General features: G+C 38.1%; 1 protein-coding gene across 1 annotated transcript in view; it reads left to right on the top strand.

Annotated features, from left to right (window-relative positions):
- Positions 1-16,621, top strand: part of LOC120476019 (progressive ankylosis protein homolog) — a 230,056-nt gene that overhangs the window by 139,829 nt on the left and 73,606 nt on the right. The window lies entirely within an intron of this gene.

Genomic DNA, 16,621 nt, shown 5'->3' on the forward strand with positions numbered 1-16,621 from the left:
TCGGCTACAGTATATTGCGTGTGAGGATGTTGGAGGTGGAGATTTATAGCCTTTTCTCACAGTACTTGATTTAATTAAACTTATTAATTTGATGGCGGATTCAGAAAGGTTCAAACAACAATCACCAGTGACAACAGATTCACTCGCTGTAAAATGTGAAAGACTTTGTTCAGACTTCGGAGTGGCTACAGAAAAAAAGAAACTGCAACCGGACCCATGCGAAAACAATTACATATCGGAAGGACATTACATAGTCACACAATGCTTTCGTTGTCAACATTAACAATTTGAGAACAAAGTATAATTTGCACGGCTTTGTGTGATATGATTATCGCTTATTTTCGATTTTTAGATTTAATCAGCACAATTTACTGCAATGTCAGAACCAGAGCAAAAGTGAATGATACTTACGTGTTCAGATGACATTTTCTGTTGAAAATTATTGTGTTGGTCATATTCCCAAAAAGAATAATCTGTGATTCTGAATGCCAGTATCCACATTGGCGCGGTGACTGACAGCCTCACAGTCCCCTCAAACATTGTGTTCATCCGCGAGGTGACTCACGTAAAGTTGATAATTCCACGAATAACTGCAATTGCAGATTTCAAACAGAGATGGTGACAAAGAGGAAAAACTGCGGACTGCATTTTTAAAGGGATAGTTCACTTTGAAATGAATTTTTGATATGTTTTAGTTTACCTCAAGGGCCTCGAAGATGTAGGTGTCTTTGTTTCCACAGTATTTTCAATTTAACCGTTCTTGTCTGTCAGTCATATAATGGAAGTTTATGGGGTCCACCTCAAAGAGCATGAACAGATAAGTCCTGATTTAATGACTCGTAAATGTAAGTACACATTGATGGCCTAAGACACGAAACGAGCGGTTTGTGTGAGAAAAAGAACAGTATTTATATTGTTTTTACCTCTTGTAATCACAGTCACTTCCAAGTGATCTAAAGGCACAGGCGCTTCGGTCTGCGCAAGTGCCAGAAGTGATCCCTTGCGCGGTTACGAAAAAAAAAAATCAACGTTGTCTGTTGATATACAGTATTGAAGTCATCTTCCATTGCAATTTCCTGTACATCTAAGTATGTTTAGATCTTTACAGTGAAGGGTAACACTTCTGAAATCTCTGTGTAAACAATGAGTGACGTACACGCGTGAGAGATCATTTCCGGGACTTTCCGGTGCTTTCCGGCGCTTGCGCAGACAGAAGCGCCCTCGCCCTCAGATCACTTGGACGTGACTGAGATTACAAGAGGTAAAAACGATATAAATACTGTTCGTTTTCGCACACAAACTGCTCGTTTCGTGTCTTAGGCCATCAATGTGTACTTACATTTACAAATCATGTTTAATTTGGACTTCTCTGTGCATGCTCTTTGAGGTGGAAACCTCCATTATATGACTGACAGACAAGAATAGTTTGACCTAAAAATATTAAAATTGAAAATACTGTGAAACAAAGACACCTACGTCTTGGATGCCCTTGAGGTAAACTAAAACATACCAAAATTAATTTCAAAGTGAACTATCCCTTTAATAAAGTACACACACATTCATACTCAACTCCTCTTCTGTCATAGACTATAAAATCATTCATTCTTGCAATCAAAAGCACATGCCACAAACACTCCAATATACATGATCAGCACATTATCTATGCTATACTGCAACACAAGTCTTCCTGGATCCTGTTTGCAAATGCTACGTAAACTTGACCACAAGATAAAAGATCTTGAGATTCCCCTCAGGTAATTTAGACTGCATACTAGACTTTTTTTTTTTTTTTTTATCTAAATGGCATGTTTTATCAAAGCAGGTGTATTTTGTTAGGAACATGTAATTTCTGTATATAAACTTTGGAAATATTCTCAAGATCACCATAGCAAATTTGCTATTCCAGCAAACTTGAACTCAAGCCTCTGGGAACCATTTGCATACTTGGAAACTGTTTCCATGAAGATCTGTTGACTTAGGACTAGAAATCTAGAGCAGAACTGCAGTGTAATGATCTTTTCTCTTCTCTGTGGTTCCTCAGGCCAAAACCAGTTCTGGTCAGCAACGGAGCTGAATAAACCCTACTATTTATGGAACAGGCTGTAAAGGAAGTAGAGATTAAAAAAAAAAAAAAAAAAAAAAGAACATTCCCCATCCCGTGAAACCTTATAGCAGGGGGGGGGGGTTTGAAAGACAAGCAAGGTGACGTATGTGTGTATGCATGCATGTGAGGCCGCCGTTCTGTGAAACAGAAGAGTCAGCCATTCGCAGCAGGCTGTTCATCCACTCATCTTTCATCAAATGACTCCTGGTGAAACGTGATAGGACAGGAATGTGCTCCAGTCTGCCCCGTCCAATCACAGATAGGCACACGTAATAGAGCACCATCAATGATGAGGAAGGTCTCATTCATCGGCTTTCTGCTCATTCACATGGACCTCGCAAAGAGTTACAGAAATGAAGATCCGATCCGACCTCCCAAAAAGTGTAGAATAGATATTATTCAATTCAATCAAATTCAATCTACAATTGAATTATTGACAAAAATGACAAAACAATATTTTAAAATAGAAAAAGTTTATTATTCATTCAGCCAAATGGGGTTGGTTATTGGCAGATGCCAATTACAACAAAACTGGCTTAGTCTGTGTACCTATTCAAACTAAGTATGTTTGTAAAGGCAAAATGCATGTAAATAATCGCACAAAAAGCACCCAGTACCAATTCCCCAAACTGCAATCATCATTTTATCATTTATAAATGATTTATAAGTATTGGAGTGAAGATCACAAGTATATTACTATATAATAATAGTACAATATTTAAAGTTGTTGTGAGTTTTAATTTGGTTACATTGCAGATTCAACAGCTGAATACTGAATATAGATAAAATTGCATGTAGAAATGCATTATAACATATTTGTGAGAAATAAAAATAGTACGGTGCCTGATATTGATATTGAACTCCAAATGCCAGAGCATTCCTTACCCTCTTCCACATCTTTACACCCCTTGTGTAAAAGCCAGCTGTCCGCAGGCAACAGCAGATCTCCATCTCTTCACAGCAATGCGGCATCGTCAAGAAGTTGTCGGCTCACGGGGGGCAGAATGAGTAGGTCTTTTCCTGAAAAGTTTGGCATTCCCTCGTGGCTCCGGTTTCAGGCTTCCAACAAGAGAATGACAGGCTGACTAGCAGCTGTTCTGAAGGTCTGTGAGGAAATGAGGGAGGCAAGTCATCAGTTTATGGGGATGAATGGGCATGACTAAGTGGTACTAAAACTGAAAATGTCCTCTAATTAAGTTTCTAGAATTTCTACAGTGCATTAGGGGGAGGAACTACTAATAGTATCTTTTGTAAAGATCACTCTCGCTTAGGCAGAAGAACTGAGGAATTGAAAGGTTTTGTTTCTAAAATTACCCCCCAGCTGTTTTTACTGGAGGCCAGTCACTTGCACTCAGGGTTTTTTTTTTTTTATAGCATCTATATTCCATGAAGAAAATGTAATATCCATGGAACCTTTTCAATACTCAAAAGTTTCGTTGGAAAAAGGTTTCTTGGGTTATAAAATTTTCTTCATATTAAAGGTGCAGTGTGTGATTTTTAGCGACATCTAGCGGTTCGGTTGCAAGTTTTCACTAAGGGCTCAGCCCAAGGGGGTAATCCATCGACCGGAAGTTGAAGCCTCGCGGGAGCTGCCATCTTGTAGCAGAACTTCACTTGCGTTAGCATTCCCATTGACTCCCATTCATTTTGGCATCACTTTGAAAGAGAATAACTTTACATCTGAGGCGTTTGAAGACCCCATTTGTCCTTTATTTATTTCTAAAGAAACACGACAATGTATAAAATGCTCCATTACCTTGTAGCCTATGTTATGACCCCGTAGAAGCAGTTTTAGTAAAAGTAGGCTAACGATTGCGTCATACCCACGTGACTCTCTGTCGCACAGTAGAGAGATTACCGTATGGACAGGAGAAGAAGCTCACGTGCAATTGGGGAAACGTTGGAGGCAAAATGACAAAATAATTTATCAGAATACCTAGCAAATTTGTCTCATTCTCCTAGCTCATGGACAGCTCCTATTCACACTCTCCGCCTCTGCATGTTTCGGAAGGGAACGATTCAGATTTCTCATGCCACACCACTAGAAGACAGACGGGTTGCTCTCGTCACGTCAACGTCGTCAAGCTCTGTTTGAGTCTGCGCGTAAGGGACGGAAGTGCAAAAAATCGCCAAAAACGGCCTTCAATCGTCTCAATGGAGTTCCAATGAGATCGCTCTGTCCACTTCTTATACGGTCTATGGCTCAGCCCACTGCTCACTCCTCACCCACCTTTTGAATAAGCTATGGTGGCTAAAACGGGACAAACATATCATCGTCTGAGACAGCAGAGAATAGCCAGAGTAAGCCAAGAGTGTGTAACATTGTCACTATTTCTGTACCACAGACACAGTCCATTATAAACCACATTATGGATAAAGTCTACAAAGCCACAGTCAGGTGAGGATCAAGGGTTTTAATATATAATATAATCAACACATTCTCATCCCAAGGCGTCATATACGACGCTTTTGCAAAAGTGTAGACATCCAATGCGCCCTTTAGCATCAATATAACGTATTGTAGGGTAGGGTTAGGGTTAGACCACTAGGAGGCGCCTTCTGCCCCTTATATATCTGCATCTCATATTGACGCTAAAGGGTGCCATGTGCGTTGGATGTCTACGCTTTGGCAAAAGCGTCATATATGATGCCTTGGGATGAGAACAGGCTGAAATAATAGTAGTAATCCGCTGATTGTCTCACAAACGTAACCAGCACATTTCTCCCCAAATAGCAAACCCATAATACAGCGAGGGAGAAGAACCACATGAAACTATGCAACTATATATTTTTTCTAACAGGGTAGTAAAAGTTTAGCTGGCTAAATGCTTTTTCTGTGGCTGAGCTGGTTAAAGCGTAAAGCCTTGTTTAAACGTGTGCGCGGCAAAAATGACGATTGTAACAGCGTGCACGCCTCGGCTTCCCCTAGACACCATTTACTACACACAATAGGCTTTTTTTCTCTGATTTTGAAAACTCTTCGCAATCAACTTAAAATGCTTCCAAGATCAACTTGTCGACGGGTTGGTGATTCCTGTAACATACTGTTTTACGGTCAATGACATGAGTACTAATTAGCTGTCTCACAAACGTAAGCACATTTATCCTACATAGCAAAGAAAAGCCATAACACAGAGAGGGAGAAGAAGTAAGTTATATGAAACAGTCCAACTACATATTTTACACCACTGACAAGGGAAAAGTCACCACTCACGGTGTTTGGCTAGCTTCTAGGTTTCTGCTGCTTCTCTTTCAAGGTAGTGACGAAACGCGCTCTGTAGCGCTGTTTGTTTGCATTCGGCGACGGTAGAAACATGACGTCACAATATGTCGACCTTCATAGAAGGGGGTGCCCGAGGTTATGTTTTACGGTAATAAAAACATGACTGTTTAAGTAAGTTCTTTATACACCACTGAAATCATAGTTATGGATGTCATGTTGTATTTCTGTTAATAGATACTCAAAAATTTTACACATTGCACCTTTAACAATTTTTTTTTTTTCTCTGGGAATCCAAAATGGTTCTTCTATGGAATTAATGCAAAAAACACCAATGCAACTTCTATTTTTAAGAGTGTGCATTGCTTTTTATTTCTCCCTTCTAGCCTTTCAACCTTTCCTCAACAGTTTTTGCTAAATTATGCTGTGTTTGCTCCAGCTCTATTTACTGAGGCAAGGCTAATATGAGGTTTCATTTCATCTTTGATCTGTTTTCCTGTAAGTACGCAATGTGACCTACAGCATTTCCTTCATTCGACTGCATTAAAGCTTGAACAGGTTTGCCAGGACTTTTTGATGCTCTTGAAGTGCATTAACACCACATTATCATGCATTTAACTTGTTTTAGATGTCAAAAAAAGCATGTGAACGAGGCCAAGGAGGCACTAAGTTGGCCAAGGAGGCACCAACTGACTCACTAAGCTCTAGCTTACTAATGACAAGAAAAGAGAATAAATTCTTGGGAACAGCGTGTAATTTAGCACAAGAGCTTTTAAAAGTGAGTTAAACGTTAGTTAAATGTTCAGTGAGTCAGACTGTCATTCTCACCATGGAATTTCAAAACAGGTCAACACATGCTGGTGCTTCATTCACTTAGATTGTTAAACAAAGAGTTTTTGGAGATGTTTAGGAAGATGACTGTTACAAGGGATACTGCTTAGTCACATGCTATGACAGACAAAACTACTGTTTAAAAATATATAATTAAGGTGTAAATCTGTAAACTAGGCTGAATTGCAGAATTGCATTTTAATAACTTTAATGACAGAAAACGAGTGTCCTAGTTCTAAGTGTGCGACTACTACAACTGCAAAGACTGCTCATTTAAGAGATGGGGAGTTATATATGCAGCTGCAGCCTATAAATTAGAGGCGTTAAACTTGGACAGGCGTTTCACACAACAGGTGCATTGCCTGAATGGAGCTATGCTGCTCGGAGAAGTACTGAGATGTTTCAGGGGATTTTTGCAGCAGCATCAGAGTGAGAATTCTTAATCCATATCTGATTATAAACTCTGGTGATTTTCTGATCATTACTATAGATTATAAAGTGCTACTGATATACGGGTGATCAAATAATTACTAGAGTGAATAAAAAAGTGTGTGTGAGAGAGATGTCCATACATGCATCCATAGAAATAGTTTGGCAGAAAATAGAAAGTCAAGTCACCTTTACTTATACAGTTTTACAATACAGATTGTTTCAAAGCAGCTTCACAGTGATATCAGGAAAATAATGCAACAAAGTTTGTTTCTAGAAGAAAATTGCTCCACGGTCCAGCTTAAAGCAGCACTATGTCATTTTTTCAACATTTATAGTATTTTTCCAAAACACTTGAGATGGTACATCGACTTACAATAGGTTGAATGACAGGTCTGCCGTAGCCTAACGTGGTCTGTATCGCTTTTACTAGCACTCTGTAACTTCGGGGTGTGGGTAGGAACCCGAGCACAAAAAGAACTACAAAATTCGACTGCTTTACGCCATACGTCACTTTTTTTTACATCTGTATGTTGTCATGGCTGAAGCAGCAAGTAAAAACAAATGTGAAGTGTGTCAGAAACAGAGCTGGTAATGTTGGTAATGTGTTGTGTAGCTTCGCCCCTCACTGCATCCAGTGTAGACTGTATTGCTTTCTTTTGAGGGCGCTTAACACACTCAAGCATCCCCATAGAGCCGGGGCGGGCAGCCCCGCCAGCTCGAGACGTGAAAGTATACTGATTACTGAGTTTGGTAGGGGCTACATTCTTGCAAGTAAATAATACATGATTAGATGGACAAAATAATCGGTCATGATACTATCCTATGTTACTTATTTGTCTGGTGAAAGTGTCTTGCCTCAAGCTATAATGCACATTGATTTTTCAAATTTGCAGATTCATCTATGGTAGCTTGATATATTAATATTGACGGCATGGCTATTATCTACCAACAAACATTGAATTGAATTAGCATATCTATTGTGTAAAACAGTAGCCAATAGGCTAACGTTACTATAAAGACGCTGGCCTGTAAAAGTGAGCTACGCGATCGTTTGACGTTTGAAAACATATAAGACCCATGACACTATATTCATATGACATGCTGAAATATATGCCAATGTACCTAGGATAAAGACATTTCACACGCAACGCTGGAGTCTGCCCAAGACGTGATAACTCCTTCCTTCTGTTTGTTTTTGTAAAAAAGTTTCTTTTTAGTTAATTTATATATACAGTATACCCACTCTGTAGAAAACAGTGATGTCATCATCCAGCTCAGTTCAGTTCTTGTATAATAGTGTCAATGCAGGAAGATCAATAATATTGTTGAATATTAAATTAAAAGAAAGTTAGACAAAAAGACAGAGAGAAAAGCAGCAAGATAGAAAATAGACAGCGCATAAATACACCTTTTCTCTTAGAAAAGTTAGGTGAAGTGCACCATTCTAGGTCTGAGTCTGCACCATTACAGTGACAGTATACAGGACCAGACTAACAACTTCCTGTCAGTCTCAATTCAAGTTAATAGATTTGGGTGAAAGTGTAACACTGACTGTACCAGCAGTAGTTTAAACTTTAGAGTAGACTATAGTGTAAAAGCACTACAATACTTACAGTAAAATGTACAGTGGTACCGACTACAGTATGGAAAGTGTTCAGTACCATGGTCTACCATACTAAATTGTAACGCATATGCAATTAATGTGTGACATACTTTCCTTCCCTTTTTTTGTTGTTGAAAATCTTAAAATCTATATAGCTTAATAGTACTTACACAGGAAGCCGATCCGACACTAATAGCATGAGCTGCCGGGAGAACATGAAGGACAGCATTCAGAAATGGTTTTGACAAACACGTCCACATCCTCCCTTTAATGAATATAATGTGGATGTTATGACACAGGGGCTTACGATGTAGCCTGGAGGAATGATGTCACAGAATAACCCTGTTGTCTAAGCAAGAATCTCTGAGAGGTGATTCAGAATCCACAGGCCACGCCCCCATCCATCTGTCCTCTAATTAACTGTCTCTTCCGTTCATTACAACTCTTCCTGTCATTTATGTCCGATGCAAACCAGTTGAAAAAGGAGACTTTAAGCGGGTTGTAATGCGTACTGTACACTATATGGGAAACGAATATGGACATTTAAATACCATAAGCGCATGCTGAACATTTCATTTTTAAGATAAATAAAGAGTTGTATGAAGATACATTGTATGAAAATTACTTTCATTTCGTTTCATTACATGTTTCAAAGCAACATATATCCAATAAATATAAAAATGAAAATAATATAATAATAAAAATAATATAAAATAAATAATATAAATAATATAATAATTATATAATAATATAATAATAATAATAATAATAATAATATATTTATAATAATATATATAATAATATAATATAAAAATAAAAATAATATTCAATTATTATAATGTCAATTGTAACTGCACTAAAGGCAAAAGAAATTAAGAAATTATACAGAGATATTAAAGTGTAATGTTATAAATTATAACTTATTTTTAAAAACTATTTATGAAATATGCTTCATGAAAATGCCTGAAATGTCTGTGTGTTTGATAAATATATTCAATCTATTTCACTTCATCTCTAATTAAGTACTCATACACGGATTCACTAAGATTCACAAAGGGAAGCAAAAAGTCGTTACAATTGGTTACATCCAGCCTCAGCGGAAGTTGAACACACCTCGTATATATGGCAGAGGAAACCAGCCCGGTCTCATCCCAAGACGTCATATAACTGACGTTTTGGGACGTCTTTTGACCATACGTCAATATTCGCCTTTTTAGGGCCCCCTTAAACGTCGGTAGATGAGGTTATGGGATCCTAACTCTACCCCATACCTAAACCTAACCCTAAACCTAACCCGTCGTCACCTAACTGACGTTAAAGGTAAAGCGTCAGTTGTATGACGGCCCGGGATCGCCATCTACCGACGTTTAAGGGGGCCCTAAAAAGGCGGATATTGACTAATGGTCAAAATACGTCCCAAAACGTCAGTTATATGACTTTTTGGGATGAGACTGTGTTAAGGAAACAGGAGTCCCCGGACAGAAACAGAGGAACTGTGACAATTACAATAAAAATGTAATAATGTCAAACAATATGACTGTTAAATTAACTTGGAATACAGTAGGCTACTATGTGAATCCCAAGATTTATAATGGTAATCATACAGAACCATAGTATATAATAAAGTACTGTGGTATTCCAGTTCAAGTACTGAGCCTGAGGAATACCGTTGTATTTGTTTTAAGAGATAAAATATGAATATACAAATAAAACTTTAATATGCATCAGAAAACAGAACATCAAAATATAGACAGAAAAACATCACAAAATTACCAAACTTAAAGGGATAGTTCACTTTGAAATGAATTTTTGGTATGTTTTAGCTTACCTCAAGGGCATCCAAGATGTAGGTGTCTTTGTTTCCACAGTATTTTCAATTTTGATATTTTTCAGTCAAACCGTTGTTGTCCATCAGTCATACACTGGAGGCTAAGGAGGTCCATCAAAAAGCATGCACAGAGAAGTCAAAATTAAACATGATTTAATGACTCGTAAATGTAAGTACACATTGATGGCCTAAGATACGAAACGAGCAGTTTTTGTGAGAAAACGAACAGTAATTATATAGTTTTTACCTCGTTTAATCACAGTGACGTCCAAGTGATCTGAATCAGTTGTGCAATGTCCAACTGAACCAAACTGAATCGGTTCAATGTTACGCCGGAAGTGATCGCTTGCGTGTGACGTCACTCAATATTTACATGGAGATTTCGGAAGTTTTACCTTTCACTAAACATATTTAGATATACCGAAATCGTCTTCCATTGTGGTTTCCCGTATATCTAAATGTTTAGTGAAAGGTAAAACTTCCGAAATCTCTGTATACACAAAGAGTGACGTAGGCGCGCAAGCGACCACTTCCGGCGCATGCGCAGACCGAAGCGCCCGTGCCATCAGATCATTTTGTCATGACTATGATTACAAGAGGTAAAAACGTAACGATATAACTAAAAAAAAAACCGCTCGTTTCGTGTCTTAGGCCATCAATGTGTACTTACATTTACGAGTCATTAAATCATGTAATTTTATCATTAACGAGTCATTAAATCATGTAATTTAAATAATTAATTTTGACTTCTCTGTGCATGTTTTTTGGTGGACCCCCTTAGCCTCCAGTGTATGACTGATAGACAACAACGGTTTGACTGAAAAATGTCAAAATTGAAAATACTGTGGAAACAAAGACACCTACATCTTGGATGCCCTTGAGGTAAGCTAAAACATACCAAAAATTAATTTCAAAGTGAACTATCCCTTTAATAGATGGAGAGCTGTGATGTGACGCCAACTGCTTTAACAACACAGAGACACACTCAAGCATAGAGACACATCTCATTTTCAGAGCAGTGGAGAGGATAAGATATTCAGAGATGATGACACTACGAAACCACAGATGCTAAGCTTCACTGTAGTTTTGGGATGGGCTGGGTCTCTGCACTCTATTTTAAGATCGTCCTGACCTCAGAACCTAGTTTAAAAGCGCTGTGCAGAATTACATCAGACCAAAGTCTTTTTTTCAACCGAACATATTTAGTTTGTCTAATGTCTAATTCCTAGAGTTATCTGAATTTGGTTTGACCCTCACTTTGCTTTCTCTTTCAGATTTAAACACACTCACTTCCTCCTCACTATTTTTTTCCACAATCTCACAGGGAGAGCTGGGTCGGAAACAGGGAGGTCGACGGGATCATTGAGGGTTGTCACTTGTCAAACAGATCGAAAACATGAACCTAGAAATGTCTGCACATCAAAGACATGTTTAATTTAATATTTAATCATAATTTGATCACATATAATACATCTGGATGAAATGATCAAAGAAATTCAAGCATCTGGTTCTCTCTTGTGCAAATATTCCCTACAGTCATTCATGCAGCACTTCTCTTCACTGAGCTTTTGTCTAACTGTCGTGTTTAGAGGTGAGTGCAGAGAAAATCCTTCATTCATTTCTCTAGAAGCCTTTGAACGCTCCCACAAGAGCGCTAAATATTTACTTGAGGTGCCTCTGTTTGTTTAAAGTTGGGAGACACACCAGAGAAGCTGAAGGGGCCAATCGGGGGGGATCTTGAGACAAAACACCTCTTTGGTTGTGATGACTGCCAGACCACCAGGTTGGTCTCGCCTGTCTTCCTTTTGAGGGACGTCATCTCTTTGCCTCCTTTTGAGGGCATGAGGAAGTGTAGACAACAGGCCTGCATTAACACATCTCTCTCTTTTGAGGGAATAAGACTGGTCTTAAGATTATACATTTCACAATCCCGGTATGGATTTCACACAACGTGAAGAGTAAACATTGCATACATCCAATTATGTTAGTCATCCAGTAAGCTCTTAAAGTACTTAATTTAGATACAGTGATATTTCAAACATTACTGTGGGTCAACGAGTTGAACATGACGTTTGCAATGCCAAGCTCATGGATTCGATTCAATAGAAGTCTATTCATTAACTAAAATATCAGGACATCAAGTGCCTAGGACAAATTAAAGGGATAGTTAACTTTGAAATTAATTTTTGATATGTTTTAGCTTACCTCAAGGGCATCCAAGATGCAGGTAATGACTTGTAAATGTAAGTACAAATTGGCCTAAGACACGAAACGAGCGGTTTGTGTGAGAAAACACCCAGGGCACGAAGCTCCCGTTCCACCACATCCCAAAGATGCTCTATTGGGTTGAGATCTGGTGACTGCGGGGGCCATTTTAGTACAGTGAACTCATTGTCATGTTCAAGAAACCAATTTGAATTCTTGCAGCTTAAGAATTTTTTTTTTTAAAGAAATTAACAGTGTTGTAGTCGAGACCAGCTCACTCGAGTCCGAGTCGAGACCGAGAGGGTCGAGTCCGAGTTGAGACCGAGACCAAAGAGAGTCGAGTCCAAGTCGAGACCAGTGAGGTTGGATATGGTTGGACTTAAAGAAATCTTCAAGAATATGTAAAATATTTGGTGGTAACAATAAAATTGGCACAATACTCAAACCAAAATGACATCATGACTTTGCGTAAAAATATCTATGCGCATTTTGAGCTATCCGCGTGTATGTCCACGCCGGTAAATGTCCGAGCTAAACGAAGCAAAATGTAGATCTACATCTGGGGAGTGATATTTTTTTCCTAGGATGGTAGGGGAAGACTCATAAATGTTATCAACCCCAGTGACGGGTAGGTTTAGGGACGGGGTTTAGGAACGTTAGTCAACGTTGAAAAGCGTGTGTTGATAGCACGGCAAAAATAGAAATACGAATTGGCGTGTCATACATAGGCCTTCGCCATTTCATGAGATCAGTCTGCTCAAACAGTAAACCATGGAGTCATGTACACTCTAATGGTAAAAAGGCTACATAGTGGTGTAAAGGTATTTTATTACAATTATGACTTACAATTATTACAATCAGTAAGTGCTCTTTCACATAACATTACTGCACACGAATTATGTGCGGCTCATATATGCAAACTGAAGTACGGATGATAAGGCAGATATTTTCAATACATAGTTGAGCTAGAGGCTTCACATCACATCTGACCTGAGTCCTGCTGCATTTGCGCGCCACGAACGTCATAGTCTCAAGTCATGCGCAGTTGCGCACAAGAAAGTCAGCAATCATTGGACGTTTCAATCAAACAACAATTTAAAGAAATATTAAAGCTGCAGTCTGACGTTTTTACTCTTTTTCGCCATCTCTGTTCGAAATCTGCAATTGCAGTCATTTGCAGAATTATCAACTTTACGTGAGTTGCTTGAGACTGTGAGGCTGTTAGTCACCGCGCCGGAGTGTGGATACTGGCATTCAGAATCACAGATTATTCTTTTTGGAAGTGTGACCAACATAAGAATTTTCACCGGAAAATTTTTATTTGAACTAGTAAGAAACATCCACCTTTGTTCTGATTCTGACATTGCAGTATCACCCTGATTAAATCTAACAATCGCTTGTAAGTTATCATAACGAAAAACCATGTAAATTATATTTTGTTCTTAAATTGTTAACATCAGAATTGCGTGACTACATTTAATGACCTTCCGATATGTGTCCTTGTTTTCGCATGCAGGTCCGGTTGCAGTCTCTTTTTTTCTGTAGCCACTCCGAAGTCCGAACGAAGTCTTTCGCATTTTACAGCGAGTGAATCTGTTGTCACTGGTGATTGTTGTTTAAACCTTTCTGGATCCACCATCAAATTGATACGTTTAATTATATCAAGTACAGTGAGAAAAAACTATAAATCTCCACCTCCAACATCCTCACCCGCAATATAGTCTACTAGCCGAGACTCCCTCTTTATGCGTACAGATGTGACGTAATGACGCAAAGACATGCTCGAATCTCCCACAGAAATCCACCAGTACCACTGGAATTAAAAAAACATTATTACAAGCTTACCGCTTTGAACGATAGTTTTGAACACTGGCTGGATATGTATTTTCTCAAATAATGTATTTTTTTTTTCAAATTTCGATATTTTTTAACCCCAAAAAAGATGCGGACTGAAGCTTTAACATACAGTGATTGTCATGGCATATTTTGAATGGGACTCGAGTGGACTCGGGAATAAGTCTGAGTCCTAATTTGAGTAGGAGTCAATTCAGAGTCAAAATGTACACTAGTCCATAACAAGACCGAGTACGGTCTCGAGTCCGAGTCTCGAGTACACAACACTGGAAATTAATACTTTTACACAGTAAATATGCAGAATTTATCATATAAGTCACAGTATACATGGTTCTTTTGAACTTCAAACTCAGGAAAGAATCCTAAATTCAATTTATCAGTTTCCACACAAAAAAATTAAGCAGCACAACTGTTTTCAACATTGATAATGATTATTGTTTATTGAGCACCAAATAAGCAGTTTTAGACTGTTTTTTAAGGATCACGTGACACTGAAAACTGGAGGGCTGCTTAAAAATCAGCTTTGCCAACACAGGAATAAATTACATTTCAAAAGTTATTAACAAATAAAACTGTTTTTACATTGTAAAAAATATTTAGTATATTTTTGATTATTGCTGAGCATAAGAGACTTTTTTCCAAAAACATTTTAAAAAATCCAAGCGACTGCAAACTTTCGAAAGGTAGTGTTCTTAAGCCAGGTATACATCTCTGCTAATCATCTACAGAGTAACCAGAGCAAAGCGTGTCTAATACTCGGATAGTTTTCATGACAATCATGTTCCAAGTTCATGCATCAAGGTTTTCTGCCTGTTATTATCTCTCAGACCTTACCAGTAACTGCTGAGTTCACCACAATGGGACAGTTAATCAGAGACCGACACATATAGTGATTCAGCATCAACGGAAAACTGCTCCGTCCCTCACTGTTCTCAAATGTTTAACAGTGAACTAATCAAATATTTAACAGACAACAACAATTTGGCAAATGAGAGAACACAATGCTTTATTCAATGGGTTCAGTATGTAATAGTAATACACAGTGCTATTTGCACAAAGCCCTTTGTACCACATTACAGTGATGTATCAGATGGTAATAGTATAGCAAGGTATTTTGATATATCCCATGGAAATGAATGGCTGCCATACCTGGGTGTTTACAAAGAATACCATGATGCACATACAAAAAAGACAACAACATGTTATAACCATGTCATTATGTATATAATGATTAAAACAGCTAGTACTTAAGTACTTTCTTTATTGTCCTCATTAGTGAGAACTGCATGCAGAAAAATGAAAATTCACATTGGAACAGTGGAAAGAGTGTTACATTGGAAAAATACCCAAGTGATTAAAAAACATGAACAAAAGGCTCTTCTGTAGAGATACTTGCATTTACAGTGTCTGTGAACATGTTGTTTCATGGATCAGCAGTTAATTTGATTTGCAGAGCCATTATTGAGGAATGTATTGAATTAATGCATTACAGTATTTGGCCTTAAGAGCTGAGAATTACTGACTGACAATGACTTCAATGGGACTGACTTTGCTCAGTGCAAGTCTTCTCAGAGCAGCTGACATGAAGTTATTTGCTAGACTGAGTTGTCAGGGCTCCATCTGTATTTTGTGCAAATGAATAGAACAATTCATGTTGACAAGCCTTAACAAGACAAAAATTCTGATATGAAAGCCATACAGTTCCTGGTCCTCCTCGCTTTTTTCTGTCCTCCCACTCACCTCCTGTTCACTTGTAAAGCACACGGCTCAATTTCTTTATTGTTCCTCACACTTTCGTCCTTGCGTATAATCTCTCACACACTGTCATGCTGAGAAGCTCCAAATGTTTATGTCCCATCAGTCTTTTTCTCCTCTGACCCTGCCGAGCCCCCGCCGAGTGACTTCTGACCTCCCACCTGTTACTTCCTGTCATTGATTTTGAAAAATGGGCTTTGGAGGGATCACCCCTCAAACAATGGTATACATATTTATATATTAATTTTCTGCTTTCAACATTAAATGTTGAAGGAATGAGTACTAATACAGGAATTAGCTTTTTGGAGCATTTTTATGCACTTATGAGTCCATCTTCATCTACAGCTTTTACGTGTCTTGAAAAAAGCGGATACTGAGAAGTGGTAAAATGGTACGGAGATTTTCTGGGATATTAAACGTCATCATACCGAACAAGTAAACTCCGCTTTTTCAGCCACATTGTGTTTATGCTCGCACTCTTGCAAACTATTCTAACTCGAACTTTACAACTTGTGGATTGAGTTGTAAGAAGCTGAGTGATAGTGACATCAAAGTGACCGTTGTGTAGTTCGTTTATCAGCTAACTTTAGCTTTTTTACTTCTGACGATTGTATTTTGGATTCAAAATTCATAAAAATTGTGCTCATTTGTGATCATTTTGATGAACAAAACGTGTAAGAATCATAAACCTTTGTCAGTCACGGAGCTAATTTTCTGAAATGAAACAAATAAAAAAAAAAATGTCATACCACTAACATTGAAATGAATACAGCAGATTTTTTTATCTTA

This window comes from Pimephales promelas, chromosome 22, assembly GCF_988280905.1.
Source record: "Pimephales promelas chromosome 22, fPimPro1.hap1.1, whole genome shotgun sequence".
Classification (NCBI taxonomy): Eukaryota; Metazoa; Chordata; class Actinopteri; order Cypriniformes; family Leuciscidae; genus Pimephales; species Pimephales promelas.